Consider the following 13,421-nt stretch of genomic DNA (forward strand, 5'->3'; position numbering starts at 1 on the left):
ATGAAAGCAACCCACCTGGTAAGTACTTACAAATGATTTCTAGTTTATAAATTTGGGAATGGGAATTAATTTTTATTCTGAATTAAACTTTTCCCTTTGGAGAATCACAAATTTAAATGTGAATGCATAGTCCTACGTTCTTGGTGAATGCAGTCACACTGACTTTAAAATATATTTTATGTCAACACAAAAAATAGGTTGTTTTAAAGTGAGAACTTCATAGTGTTTTTTGTATTTTTTAACCTATCTATGTAAACACTTCTTACAATTGCCTCTTTGGGGACCTGTTTTTTTTCGTTTGTTGCTTTGATAACTGACTGTTTTATTTTTAAGTGGTATCAAGTATCTCCTTAAGCACAAAGAAAGAAATTTAGTGACCAAGTCTGTTTTATACTTTTCATCAAACCCTATAACCCCTAGCACGGTGCTTATCAGAGTGAAAGTGCTTCACACAGAGAAAACTATATCAAAAGAAAAAATCCATTTTGGCGTATACAGCTTTGCTTATCAGTTCTTCCTCGGCTACTTGGAGGGCTTTTCCATTTTCATAGGAAATGAAATGTTTGAATGTGAAGGACAAAGTAAGTTTTGCTTGGAGAGTGAGAGAAACAATCAGCCCCTGGAGCCACAGGAAGATGCCTGATTGGAAGCTGTGCTGTGCGATAAAGATGGAACCAGATAGCCCGGAAGTCATCCCCCTGGACAGCATCCTGTCCTTTGATGCCTGTGACTCTATTTAATGTAATAATGCGCTCTGACAACTAGAACTTACCACACTGACAGGATTTCACGACACTCAAAAGAATTCAAGGTGGATGAAACCAACAGGAATCAGTAAAGTGATTCCTATTACCAGCACATAGATTTTTCTCTTTAAGGAGAACAGTCAGGTCCACATATATAACTCATCTCCACAACTAGAGGAGGAGGCAAAGAAGAGAACAGCTTTCATGGCGTTCATTTCCGCCTCTGAGTGGACGGTCATAGTCTAATTTGCGTAAAGGGTACTTCTTTGTAAAGTGCATCTCAGAAATATTTGCTTCTTGTCTTATATTACTTTTCCCACATTCATCAATCGGTGTAACAAAGGCCTTATAAACAACACATACTAAAATGAACAAAACAAAATAAAAACCACAATTTAACTTGGATCAGATACGCATTTTTCAAAGTTATGTGGTTAAGATCATTGGGCTCTAAGAAAACCCAAGGTGGTGAATTGTTTTAAGTATTTCCGAATGGCTTTACAGTATGTTAAGTACTTGCTTTTATATCAAAGCTGCTCTATGGTGATCCTTAAAATGACAGAAAAAAATTTCTGAGCTGAGTAAATATAGGTAGATAAAAGTGAATGAACCAAAAAAAAAAAATCTTCTTCAGGTCCCAAATAAACTTCAACTCACAAAAAAGATTCCTTAGAAAAACACTCTCAATTTCTCTGAATAACTGAAAACACAGCAACATAGGTATTTTCAGACCCACTGCCTTTCATCGTAAGTAATTACTGCCCACTTCCCAAAGGGTAGTGCACCCTCTCTGGGCGGCAGGAGCATCCCACAGCTTGACTGGTAAATTTCAGAATGAAGAGTGGTCAAGAACTGGGTTCTTAAGTAAAGCTCAGTTCTACTGTCTGCTAAGCCACAACATTCTCTAAAATTGACTTAACTTCTTTGAAGCCTCAATGCCATTGGTAAAACAGGGGGAGTAACAGCACCTACCTTAGTTGTGCTGAGGGATAAAAGAGAGAATCCATATAAAGCTCTTAGTGCAGTGGTTGGCACAATGGTGACTATGCAATAAATGGTGGCTGCCGTCACTAGTACCCCATTTGAACAGATGAACAAATCACTCATTTAGTCAAATCACACTCATTTTGAACAAACATGACTACGGGAAGCTATTTAACTGGCTTACAAGGCCAAAGAAATAGGACAAAAGATTTTAAAGATTCTTTCTCCTTTTTAAAACTGGAGGTAAATTATTTAAGAAGACCATATTTCTTGCCACCTGCAAAGTTCACCTTAGACTTCTAATCACTATTAAAAGAACTCAACCATGAAAGAGGGTAGGGCTCTATTTGATCAATTAACTCCTCTTTTCTGCTGTCAAGCAGAACCATAAACACGTCCCATAAACCTAACAGATTGCCTATCTCTACGGTTGGGTCAAACCCGGCTAGTGGTCTGTCCCCATATCCATTCTTTGCTTCTTCCTTTGTTAAGAGAATTCTAACCTTTAACTGGGAACACTGTGGTCCCCCATTCCTCTCGCATTCACTGAATAGAAGAATATAATTCCCAGTCTCCATTACAACTACGTATGGCCATGGGACTATGATGGGAAGTGCTGTGTGGGATTTCAGGAGGACCCCCAAGGAGCTGATTCACCTGGGAAGCAATGCTCCTACACTGTCTCCTCCTGGCCGGATGCAGACATGATTGTGGACTCCTGCAGCCATCCTCGTGAACTTGTGAACAGTAAGAAAGATGCAGTATAGATACAGCAGAAAGACAGGCATCCAGATCCCTGATGATACTAAATCTAGTCTATCTGCTCCAAAGTTCCTACCTTTGAATTTATTTTACACTAGAGGCTGGTGCACGAAATTTGGCAGGGGGGAGGGGGGAGATCCCTGCACCCTCTCCAATCCAGAACCCCTGCCAGCCTGATCCCCCTAACTGCTCTCCCCTGCCGGCCTGATTGCCCTAACTGCACTCTCCTGCCGGCCTGATCGCCTCCTAACTGCCTCTGCCTCAGCCCCCGCCACCATGGCTTTGTCCGAAAGGATGTCCAGAAGATGTCAGGTCTAATTAGCATATTACCCTTTTATTAGTATACTAGAGGCCCGGTGCACAAAAATTTGTGCACTCGGGGGGGAAGGGGAGGTCCCTCAGCCTGGCCTGTGCCCTCTCGCAGTCTGGGACCCCTCGGGAGATAACGCCCTACTGACTTAGGCCTGCTCTCGGGTGGCAGAGGGCAGGCCCAATCCCTAGGTGCAGCCATTGGTCGGGCTCAGAGCAGGGCCGATTGGGGAGTTGGGACGCCGCCCCCTGTAATGCACAGAGCAGGGCGGATTGGGAGGCTGTGATGCCACCCTCAGTCACGCTCAGGGTAGAGCCGATTGGGGGGTTGGGGCACCACCCCCTGTCACACTCAAGGCAGGGTCGATAGGGAGGTTGCAGCGCCACCCCGTCACGCACAGAGCAGGGCCCATCGGGGGTTGAGAAGCTCCCCCGTCACTCACAGAGTAGGGCCGATAGGGGAGTTGGGGCACCGCCCTCTGTCACACACAGAGCAGGGTGGATCAGGGGGTTGGGGCGCCGCCCTCTATCACCCACAGAGCAGGGCCGATCAGAGGGTTGGGGCGCCGCCACTGTCACACTCAGGGCAGGGCCTGTGGGGAGGTTATGGCTCTACCCCATCGCACACAGAGCAGGGCCCGTGGGGGTGGGGGTGGTTGGGGCGCCGCACCCTGTCACACACAGAACCACAGGGCGATCAGGGGGTTGGGGAGCTCCCCCCGTATCAGGCACAGAACAGGGCTGATAAGGAGGTTGGAGAGCCTTCCCCTGTCACGAACAGAGCAGGGCGGATAGGGAGGTTGTGGCCCCGCCCCCTGTCACACACAGAGCTGCAGGGTGATCAGGGGGTTTGGGCGCTGCCCCCTGTCACGCTGATCCTGGTGCCGGGAGGCCACTTGGCTCCGCTGATCCCGGTGCTGGGAGGCCTCGCGGCTCCACTGATCCCGGTGCTGGGAGGCATATTACCCTTTTACTATATAGGATAGAGGTCTGGTGCATGGGTGGGGCTGGCTGATTTGCCCTGAAGGGTGTCCTGGATCAGGGTGGGGGTCCCCACTGGGGTGCCTGGCCAGCCTGGGTGAGGGGATGATGGCTGTTAGCAGCTGGTCACACACCCTTCAGGGTGGGGGTCCCCACTGGGGTGCCTGGCCAGTCTGGGTGAGGGGCTGAGGGCTGTTTTCAGGCTGGCGGGTGACTGAAGCTCCCAACTGCTCCTTTTTTTGTTTTTTGTTTTTTTTTATTCTGGGCCAGCTTTAGCTCTGGCTCCAGCTCTGAGGCCTCTGCTGCTGAAAGCAGTTATCTGGTTTGTTTGGGTTCTATAATCGAAACAATGTATAACTCCAGCTCTGAGATCCCAGCTGGCTGAAAGCAGGTTTCTGGGGTTTTGTTTAGCTTCTATATTTGTTACAATGTTTCAAACAGCAAGGCAGGCGGGGAACGTTGGAGTCCTCCGTCATTGAAGCAAGCAAGCCTCATGTTAGTTTCAAGCTGCCTGGCTGCTGGCCGCCATCTTGGCTGGCTGTTAATTTGCATATCGCCCTGATTAGCCAATGGGAAGGGTAGCAGTTGTACGCTAATTACTATGTTTCTCTTTTATTAGATAGGACATGTGAATGAAACTTCTTTTTTGTGTAAGTCAGTTATTATGGGTTCATCTGCTGTGTATGCCAAAACCAATTCCTAACGGATACAAGAATATTTTTCTCAAATGCTTAAAAAATATTTTTGCTCATCTCTAACTACACCTGAAATATCAGCTTCTACTCAAGTCCCAATATCTCTCTAAAGATATGAGACTTGAGTGTGAGTTCAAGATGTAAATACAAGCCATTCTCAGATATTGCCAACTTCTGACAAGGGGCTATTTCTCGAGCTTTGTTTCCTTAACAGCTGGCACAAGAGCTGGTAAATGGTTAGTACTCAGTAACGGAGGTCCAATGAATGAATTGAAAAGTGGGAAAGAGTTCCTATACTATGTCCATGTACATATGGTTGCATATTGGTAATGCTGATTTTCCCCAGCCCCTCAGTCAATGCGGTGAAGGGGGTATTTTGCAAACACACTGGTTCCTTCAAGTTACTTGGACACCATGAAAGGTGACCTGAAAAGTCTCAGAGTTAATGCCTCAGTCCACTAACATCATCCACCTACGGTGGCTGCGTCTCTGTGGCTGGGCACAGCCTCTCGTTTCTGAGACTTGAGCTCAGTAACGACAATGATGTCGAGTGCTCCAGCTAGTCCAGGATATTTTGTTTTGCAATTGTGTTTTGATTTGTCCATGCCTGTGTCTACCTGACCTCAGTACATCTCTGAGTAAGGTGGTAAATTGTTCCTTTGTGTCTCTTCCTTATTGGGTAACTGAGCAGTGAAACGTCTTCCTCTAGTGTTACAATTTCTGTTGCTCCAATTTCTCTCTGACAGGACAATTACTAAGTTTGTCTTTCTTGGAGTCTCACAGATTCATGCTTATTTGAGTTTCATTTATCTGTAAATTCCTTAGCCTTTTCTGATGATATGTTCAATTTGTTGCCTTTCTCTTTTAATACTGTAAGCTTCGAAGATCTTGTAGATCCGCATTTACTTTCAGAATTGTATGGCCATTGCCCTCCTTTTTATTTTCTCCTGGTTGGACTTCAAGGTTCTGATGACTTTTTAAAGAAATATTTTCTCAGAGGGGCATTGTCCTTCTGTTTTTGTTATAGTATGCATAATTTTACTTTAGTTCTGCAGTTTAAGATCTCTAGATTCTTGTGTGTTTCCATATCTTCCTTGACAATTTAATTCAAATGGAGTTTTATCAGAACCAAATAGACATGTGCTGAAAGCCAAATGCAAGGATTTCATCAGATGGAAATGGATTATTATCAGCAGGCCTGAAGAGTGGTTTACAGGGTACCTCAAGGGACTTGTTTGAGAACCTTCCATTAGCTGAGGCAGGCCTAAGATTGACAGAAAACTCTCTTACTGAATTTCCAAACGAATTTATATAATCAATGCAGGTACAGAGAAAAGCACACAGCCACACACACATCAGGCCTCCGTACGTGGTTAAATTAGGAAACCTTACATAAGACATGATGTTAGTTGCTAGGTAAGCAGACAGGAAATGGGGAAAGAAAGAGAGGAAACATAATGCCTGCTTTCAGATACAAATTTCTGTTTAGAAAGACAAGCCATAAAACCTGGGCAGTTATAAGTCATTCTAGTCACCAAGACCTGACGCATCCCATCCCCCCCACCTTGGGTCTCCATTTAGACTCTTAAAGGTTTGCTCTTCTACCTTCTCCACTCTGCTGCCACGGTGATTTTTGTAAAGTGCAAATCTGATGATGACAGTCTTCTTAACAGCTTCATCTGAGTTTTTAAATGAGGGAGTTCAAAATCCTTATTGCTGGGACACATGACTTCTTATCATTTAAACTCGCCACATGCTCCTTAGGTTTATTTCTCACCATTTCCTACCTCTATATAGAGTTCATCCCATGTTTCCTGAATGGAATTGTAGGCAGTATCTGTTTTCTCACAATTTGCCCCACATTCAACATGTGGGAGTGTGAGAGACATCTGCCCACAGAGGAGCTACCATAGGAGCCTCCCCTGGGAACCACGGGCATCAATACAGGGTCTTCTTTCTGGAGCATCTGCCCCTCTGCCACAGGGAAGGAAGGTGGCAAGAAAGCCCCTGCTCTTCCAACTTGTGAACCAGCCTGTGACAGATACCTGGAGCAGAGCTAGGGAAGGACATGGCGGGGGGGAGGGGGGGGGAAGCTATCTTACTGCCTGTGCCTTCATGACAGAGTTAGAAATGACCAATCCTCAGGCCACCTGCAAAAAAAATTAGGCATAGAAGGCACACAGTTTAATGTAAGAAAAATATGGATTCTGTGAAGCTGAGTATCTGAAACCAGAGAATATCATATACTTGCAGTGTCTAGGAAATATTAAGCTCCGTCTTGTTTCTGTACACATGCTACCCTATCTGTCTGGAATGCTGTCTTCCCCTGCTCTGGTCTAACTCCAACCAGCCCCTTGCTGCCCAGCTTTGGGAAACCTTCCATAACATCCCAGGAGTCAATGGATTTGGTAACAGGTAGTTACAGGAGCTAAAAAGGAGTTATTACTTTAAAACATAATTAGATGAATGGCTCTTTAAAATACTGAGTTCCTCTATTGCACTGATATACTTGTCTAGGTATTAAGTAAAAAATAAACAGAATATCTATATAATAAAAGCCTAAGCAACCGGTCGCTATGATGTGCACTGGCCACCAGGGGCAGACGCTCAATGCAGGAGCTGCCCTCTGGTGGTCAGTGTACTCCCACAGGGGGAGTGCCGCTGAGCCGGAAGCTGGGCTCACTGATGCGGAGTGCAGCGGTGGTGGCGGGAGCCTCTCCCACCTCCACAGCAGTGCTAAGGAGCAGTGAGTCAAGCGGCAAGGAGCAACCAGGTGGGCGGTAAGGAGCGAGGGATCCCGAATTGCGATAGGGATGTCCAACTTCCGGCTTAGACGGACATCCCCCGAGGGGTACTAGACTGTGAGAGGGATGTTCAACTGACGGCTTAGGCGGACATCTCCTGAGAGGTCCTGGACTACAAGAGGGCGCAGGCCGGCCTGAGGGACACCAACTGTGCACGAATTTTGTGCACCGGGCCTCTAGCGTGCGTGCGTGTGTGTGTGTGTGTGTGTGTGTGTGTATATATACACACACACACACACACACACACAGTGGTCTAATTCCTCTTGTAATTCTGTAGCTGCACTGACCAGTCAATTCACATAAGAGGCATAAGAGTGGAAGACCACTTTGGCACACATGTTGGAATTCCAAATATGAAGAGAAGGAATATTAATTTAGCATGTTGAGAGTCCTGAAGTTTGTTCTTATCACATACAGGAAGCCAACACACACACACACACACACACACACACACACACACACACACACACACAAAGATAAAAACAAATTTAACTAAGAATTCATATCTGTGTCAATGTTAGTACATGCTAATGGCTAAGAATTTATACATTTATTTGTCTTTGTTTATCATATATGCTATATAACTTGTGTATACAATTATATAGCATATATGAATGAGAATGATACATATCCTTGCCAAATTTGATTACATAGGCCTACATTTGTTGTTTGGGGGTGAATTACTTTCTTAAATTTCAAATGTTTATGATTTTACACTGAACTTTTGTGAAGATATCTATTGACATAGTCACATATCAATCATAAAATGATAAAAATGAAAAAAATCAGGCCACACAAAGTTAAATGTTAAATACTAAACAATTAAATAAAAAAGATGTCCTTTGATTTCAAATGGATGAATTAGAAAATGCTAATAAGTTCTTTCTATGAAACAATTTTTATTCTTGATTTGATAAGACTAATCAGTATGCATTTATAATATAAAAATCAAAGAAAAGGGAGGATTAGAAGGAGCTTTCAGAAATTAACTCTCAACTGTTCTACTGACAATGACTTTATGATGCTGATAATTATATCATTAAAAAAATATGTTCTAGGACGAAATTACCATAGAACTGACATAGCCATCAACGTTAATTCCCAAGGAGTAACAAGTTTCTACAAAAACTGGTAAGTAACCAATATAAAAGTACATGGAGAGGAGAACCAAGATGGCTATGTAGGTAAATGCCGTACTGGCTGCCTCCCACAACCACACCAAAATTACAACTAAAATACAGAATAACCATCATTCAGGGCCACCTGAAATTGGGCTGAATGGAAGAGCTACAACTAGAGAAGTGAAGAAAGTACACCAAGACTAATAGGAGGGGTGTTGGCAAGAAATGGGCTGGTCCAACACCCACGTGTGGCATTTTTTTAATTGGGAGGGATATTTCTACTGCGAAGGTCTCCCATGAGAAGCAAATGGTCCAAGCCCCACACCAGATCCCTGCCCAGGGTTCCAGAGCTGGGAAGAGAAGTCCCCGCAACTTTGGACTGTAAAAACCAGCGGGGATTGTGGCTAAATGACACAGAGGCTGCTGGAGACCCAGGCAATTATTCTTAAAGGGCCAGCATACAAACTTACACAGTCCCTCTTCCTCTGAGCTCCAGCACCAGATGGCGGCTTTGGGGGATCCAGGGACATATGGGGTGGAACTGGATTGTCTGGCATTGGAGCAAGAACTTGGGAGCAGCTTTCTCCCAGACAAGGGTGCTTGCAGAGGTCATTGTTCCTATGCTGGGACCTCCCCCATTGCAGAGCTTACTGGCAGCCATATCTGAGTTTCCATCAGCGTGGCCCACACTGTTCACTCCACCCTGGTGATTCCCTGATATCCTGTCTCATCCAATTTGCAGCCCCACCCAAGCTGTTTATAGCAGCTTTTCCATATGAATGGCCTGTTCTGGCTCAGGATTCAGACTTTCCTAAAATCTCTCAAAAAAGCTGAAGCTGGTGTTCAGTGTGCCCCAAAACTATCAATAAGAGGCTCAAGACCCAGCACTAGCACCAGCCCATCTTGCTTCACAGCTGGGCCACCCCTTGGTACTTCCAAGCCCAATACATATAGCAAATAGCAGCCATCTGCAGATCCCTCTGTAGCTCCTGCTGGGTGACACCAGAGCCAGGGCACCCCATGGATAGCTTCAGACCATACCAGGTTACAACTCTACATATTACAAGTGACACACTCAAGGGGCAGACTCAGTGATCCCCAATGCCCCACTGAAGCAAGTCCTGCTCCATAGGGGCGTCTCCTGCACAGCAGCTCTTCCACTTTAGTCACAGCTGGTTCTCACAGCCAATTGGCCTGGAGGTCAATTCCTCTCAGTGACACCGATAGCAATCAAGGCTCAACTACAACAAGCCTATACACACAGCCCCAAAAGGGGCATACTTTGAGTGCCTAACTCAGGTGACTGGGAAGGCTGAGCAACTGGGACCTACTGGACACTTACTACACAAGGGCACTCTACCAATTCCAGGAGACACAGCAGCTCTACCTAATACATAGAAACAAACCAGGGAAGCAGCCAAACTGCAGAGACAAAGAAACATGCCACAAATAAAAGAAATGGAAGCAAGCAAACTACTGGATACAGAGTTCAAAATAATGGTTAATAGGTTGCTCAAGGAGCTTAATGAGAGCTTCAAGGGACATGAAAAAGGATCAGTAAGAAATAAAGTATACACTAACTGAAATAAAGAATAATTTACAGGGGTTCAACAGTAGGGTAGAGGATTCTGATAATCAAATCAGTGAACTGAAATATGAGGAAGCAAAAAACACGCAATTAGAAGAGCAAAAAGAATGCTAAAATATGAAGATAGTGTAAGGAGCCTCTGGGACAATTTCAAGCATACCAACATTCACATTATGGGGGTGCCAGAAGAAGAATATAGAGAGCAAGATATTGAAAACCTATTTGAAGAAGTAATGACAGAAAAACTTCCCCTACCTGGTGAAAGAAATAGACTTACATGTCCAGGAAGTGCAGAGAGTCCCTATCAAGGGGAACCCAAAGAGGCCCATACCAAGACACATCATAATTAAAATGCCAAAGGGTAAAGACAAAGAATTATCTTAAAAGTTACTTACAAGGGAGCACCCATACAACTATCCGCTGATTTCCCAACAGAAACTATGCAGGCCAGAAGGGAGCGGTAAGAAATATCCAAAGTGATGAATAGCAAGGCCCTACAACCAAGAATACGCTGCCCAGCAAAGCTATCATTTAGAGTTGAAGGTTAGACAAAGAGTTTTAAAGACAAGAAAAAGCTAAAGGAGTTCATCACCATCAAACTAAGATACTCTTTAAGAGGAAGAAGAAAAAAAGGATAAAAAATATGAACAATAAAATGGCAATAAATAGATATCTATCAACAATTGAATCTAAAAATCTAAATAAACAAGAAAACTAATGAACAAAATAAACTGATGAATGAAATAGAATCAGAGGCATGGGAACATGGAACAGACTGATGAATCTCAGAGGGACAGAGGGACAGGAGGAGGTGGGACAGGAAGAGATTAACCAAAGAACTTATATGCACACTAGTGGCTTGGTGCATGAAATTTGTGCACAGAGGGAGGGGTTCCCTCAGCCCAGCCTGCACCCTCTCCAATCGGGGACCCCTTGGGGGATGTCCGACTACCGGCAGTCAGACATCCCTCTCGCAATCTGGGACCACTGGCTCCTAACCGCTCACCTGCCTGCCTGCCTGATTGCCCCTAACCCCTCTGCCTGCCTGCCTGATCACCCCTAACTGCCCTCTCCTGCCGGCCTGATCTTGCTCCCAACTGCCCTCCTCTGCTGACCTGATTTCGCTCCCAATGGCCCTCCTCTGCCAGACTGATCTTGTCCCTAACTGCCCTCCCCTTGCCGGCCTGTGCCGGGGTCCAACCCCAGCGGGTCCAGGGGTTCCCAAAGGCGTAGACGGAGTCGGCGAAGAAGGAAGGACACGGAGACAGCGTTCAGTTGATCAGCAACCTAGCCAGGATCTCTAGCCCGGATCTCCAGAGAGGTTCTGCTTCGGATTTCCAGCGAGGTTCTGTAGCCATGTTCCCTCGCTAGGTTCTCCAGCCAGGTTCTGTCCAGGCTCTCCAGTCAGGTTCAGTGTCCAGGTTCCAGTCAGGTTCTCCTGCCAATCTCTGTAGTCAGGTTCAGTCCAGGATCCCTTGCCATGTTCTCCTGCTAGGCTCTGTCTCTAGGCTTCGAGGCCAGTCCCTCTCCAGGATCCTCCGGCATGCTCTCTCCAGCGAAGTTCTTCTGTCTCTAGGCTCCGTGTAGGTTCTGTCTTCTTGATTCTGTTCTAAGTTCTGAGTTCTAAGTTCTGAGAGTTTCTGTCTTGTTACAACTGTATTTATACCAGTTGATTCAATCCTATCAATCTCTATTACAAAGGTTAGGGCGTTTCTTATCTCCATTCCAGGGAGAAAAGATTATGTAGTTTAAGCATGATTGTTCGTAGTTAAAGGGATTAATTACCCGCCTGGCACTTAGTTGAGGGGTTTTATTCCCTCCCTAACTTCAGGGGAAAATCCCTACCTGGGGATTCAACCTTTCTTGGAGAGGTGACCTTGGTTAAAACACAGCGCCAAGAAGGTGAGCAAACATATTTAGAACCGTATGCCATATATGCCAGGTCCCTTGAAACAGCAAGGATGGACCGGCTCCCGGCAAATTCCCCCTTTTTTATTTTTTAAAAGCAAGCATTAAAAAGAAAAACCTGAAATGCTCTCTTATATCCATTTTAAGAGTAGGATTGGCGTTTTCCGGTATTACCTGAGTCCTGATCTATCATCCCAGGGAGAGCTTGCCAATCCTGCACTTTCCCAGGGTAGAAAGGCTGCAGTGGGGTTAAGGATAAGGCTCCTTGGGCCTACCTTCTCCCATGCCATTACATTTACCTTTCTGGCACCTTTCCTTCCTCAGAAAAGCATGGACATATTTCTTGTATAAAATGTTCCATCTGACTGGGAGTAACCTTAATTCCTCTGCTAGCAAGCATATATGTTAAAAGATCAATACAGAGTCTTCTTTCTTTGGACTCAGTATGGCACATCTTCTCAATCTAAGGATCAATACAGAGTCTTCTTTCTTTGGACTCAGTATGGCACATCTTCTCAATCTAAGAATCAATACAGAGTCTTCTTTCTTTGGACTCAGTATGGCACATCTTCTCAATCTAAGTTCTGTACTATCCACCTTCTTACCCTATTTATCCTCTATAGGGGGGTCTGTAGCACCCTGGTGGAGTCCTATCCGTCCCGAGTGTGGGGGTTCTCAATGGGGGGGGCTTACCTAGGGGAATCCTTTTCCAGGGGTTCCCAAAGGTGTGGACGGAGTCGGCGAAGACTATCCACCCTCTTCCTACGGTGGAGTCCGATCCGTCCCGAGTGTGGGGCGCTTACCTAGGGGTCCCTGTTCAGGCGCCATATGCCGGGGTCCAGCCCCAGCGGGTCCAGGGGTCCCCAAAGGTGTGGACGGAGTCGGCGAAGAAGGAAGGGCACGGAGATAGCGTTCAGTTGATCAGCAGCCTAGCCAGGATCTCCAGCCAAGTTCTGGTCTCGATCTCCAGAGAGGTTCTGCTGTTTATTGTCTTGTTACATCCGTATTTATACCAGTTGATTTTAATCCTGTCAATTTCTATTACAAAGGTTAGGGCGTTTCTTATCTCCATTCCAGGGAGTAAAGATTATGTAGCTTAAGCATGATTGTTTGTAGTGATTAACTACCCGCCTGGCACTTAGTTAAGGAGTTTCATCCCCTCCCTGACTTCAGGGAAAAATTCCTACCTGGGGAAACAACCTTTCTAGGAGAGGCATCCCCTCCCTGACTTCAGGGAAAAATTCCTACCTGGGGAAACAACCTTTCTAGGAGAGGCATCCCCTCCCTGACTTCAGGGAAAAATTCCTACCTGGGGAAACAACCTTTCTCGGAGAGGTGACCTTGGTTAAAACACACAGCGTTAAGGGGAGCAAACATATTAAGAACAGTATGCTATATACGCCAGGTCCCTTGAAACATATGCTGTGCAGATGTTTCTTTCCTGCAGCGACTGTGTCAAGCAGCAAGGATGGACCGGCTTCCGGCAGGCCTGGTTGCCGCCAACTGCCCTCCCGGTGGCCCTC

The 13,421-nt window shown here is 45.5% G+C and overlaps 1 protein-coding gene across 1 annotated transcript in view; it reads right to left on the reverse strand.

Annotated features, from left to right (window-relative positions):
* Window positions 1-13,421, reverse strand: part of SLC2A13 (solute carrier family 2 member 13) — a 293,193-nt gene that overhangs the window by 63,442 nt on the left and 216,330 nt on the right. The window lies entirely within an intron of this gene.

Source organism: Myotis daubentonii, chromosome 2 (assembly GCF_963259705.1).
Source record: "Myotis daubentonii chromosome 2, mMyoDau2.1, whole genome shotgun sequence".
Classification (NCBI taxonomy): domain Eukaryota; kingdom Metazoa; phylum Chordata; class Mammalia; order Chiroptera; family Vespertilionidae; genus Myotis; species Myotis daubentonii.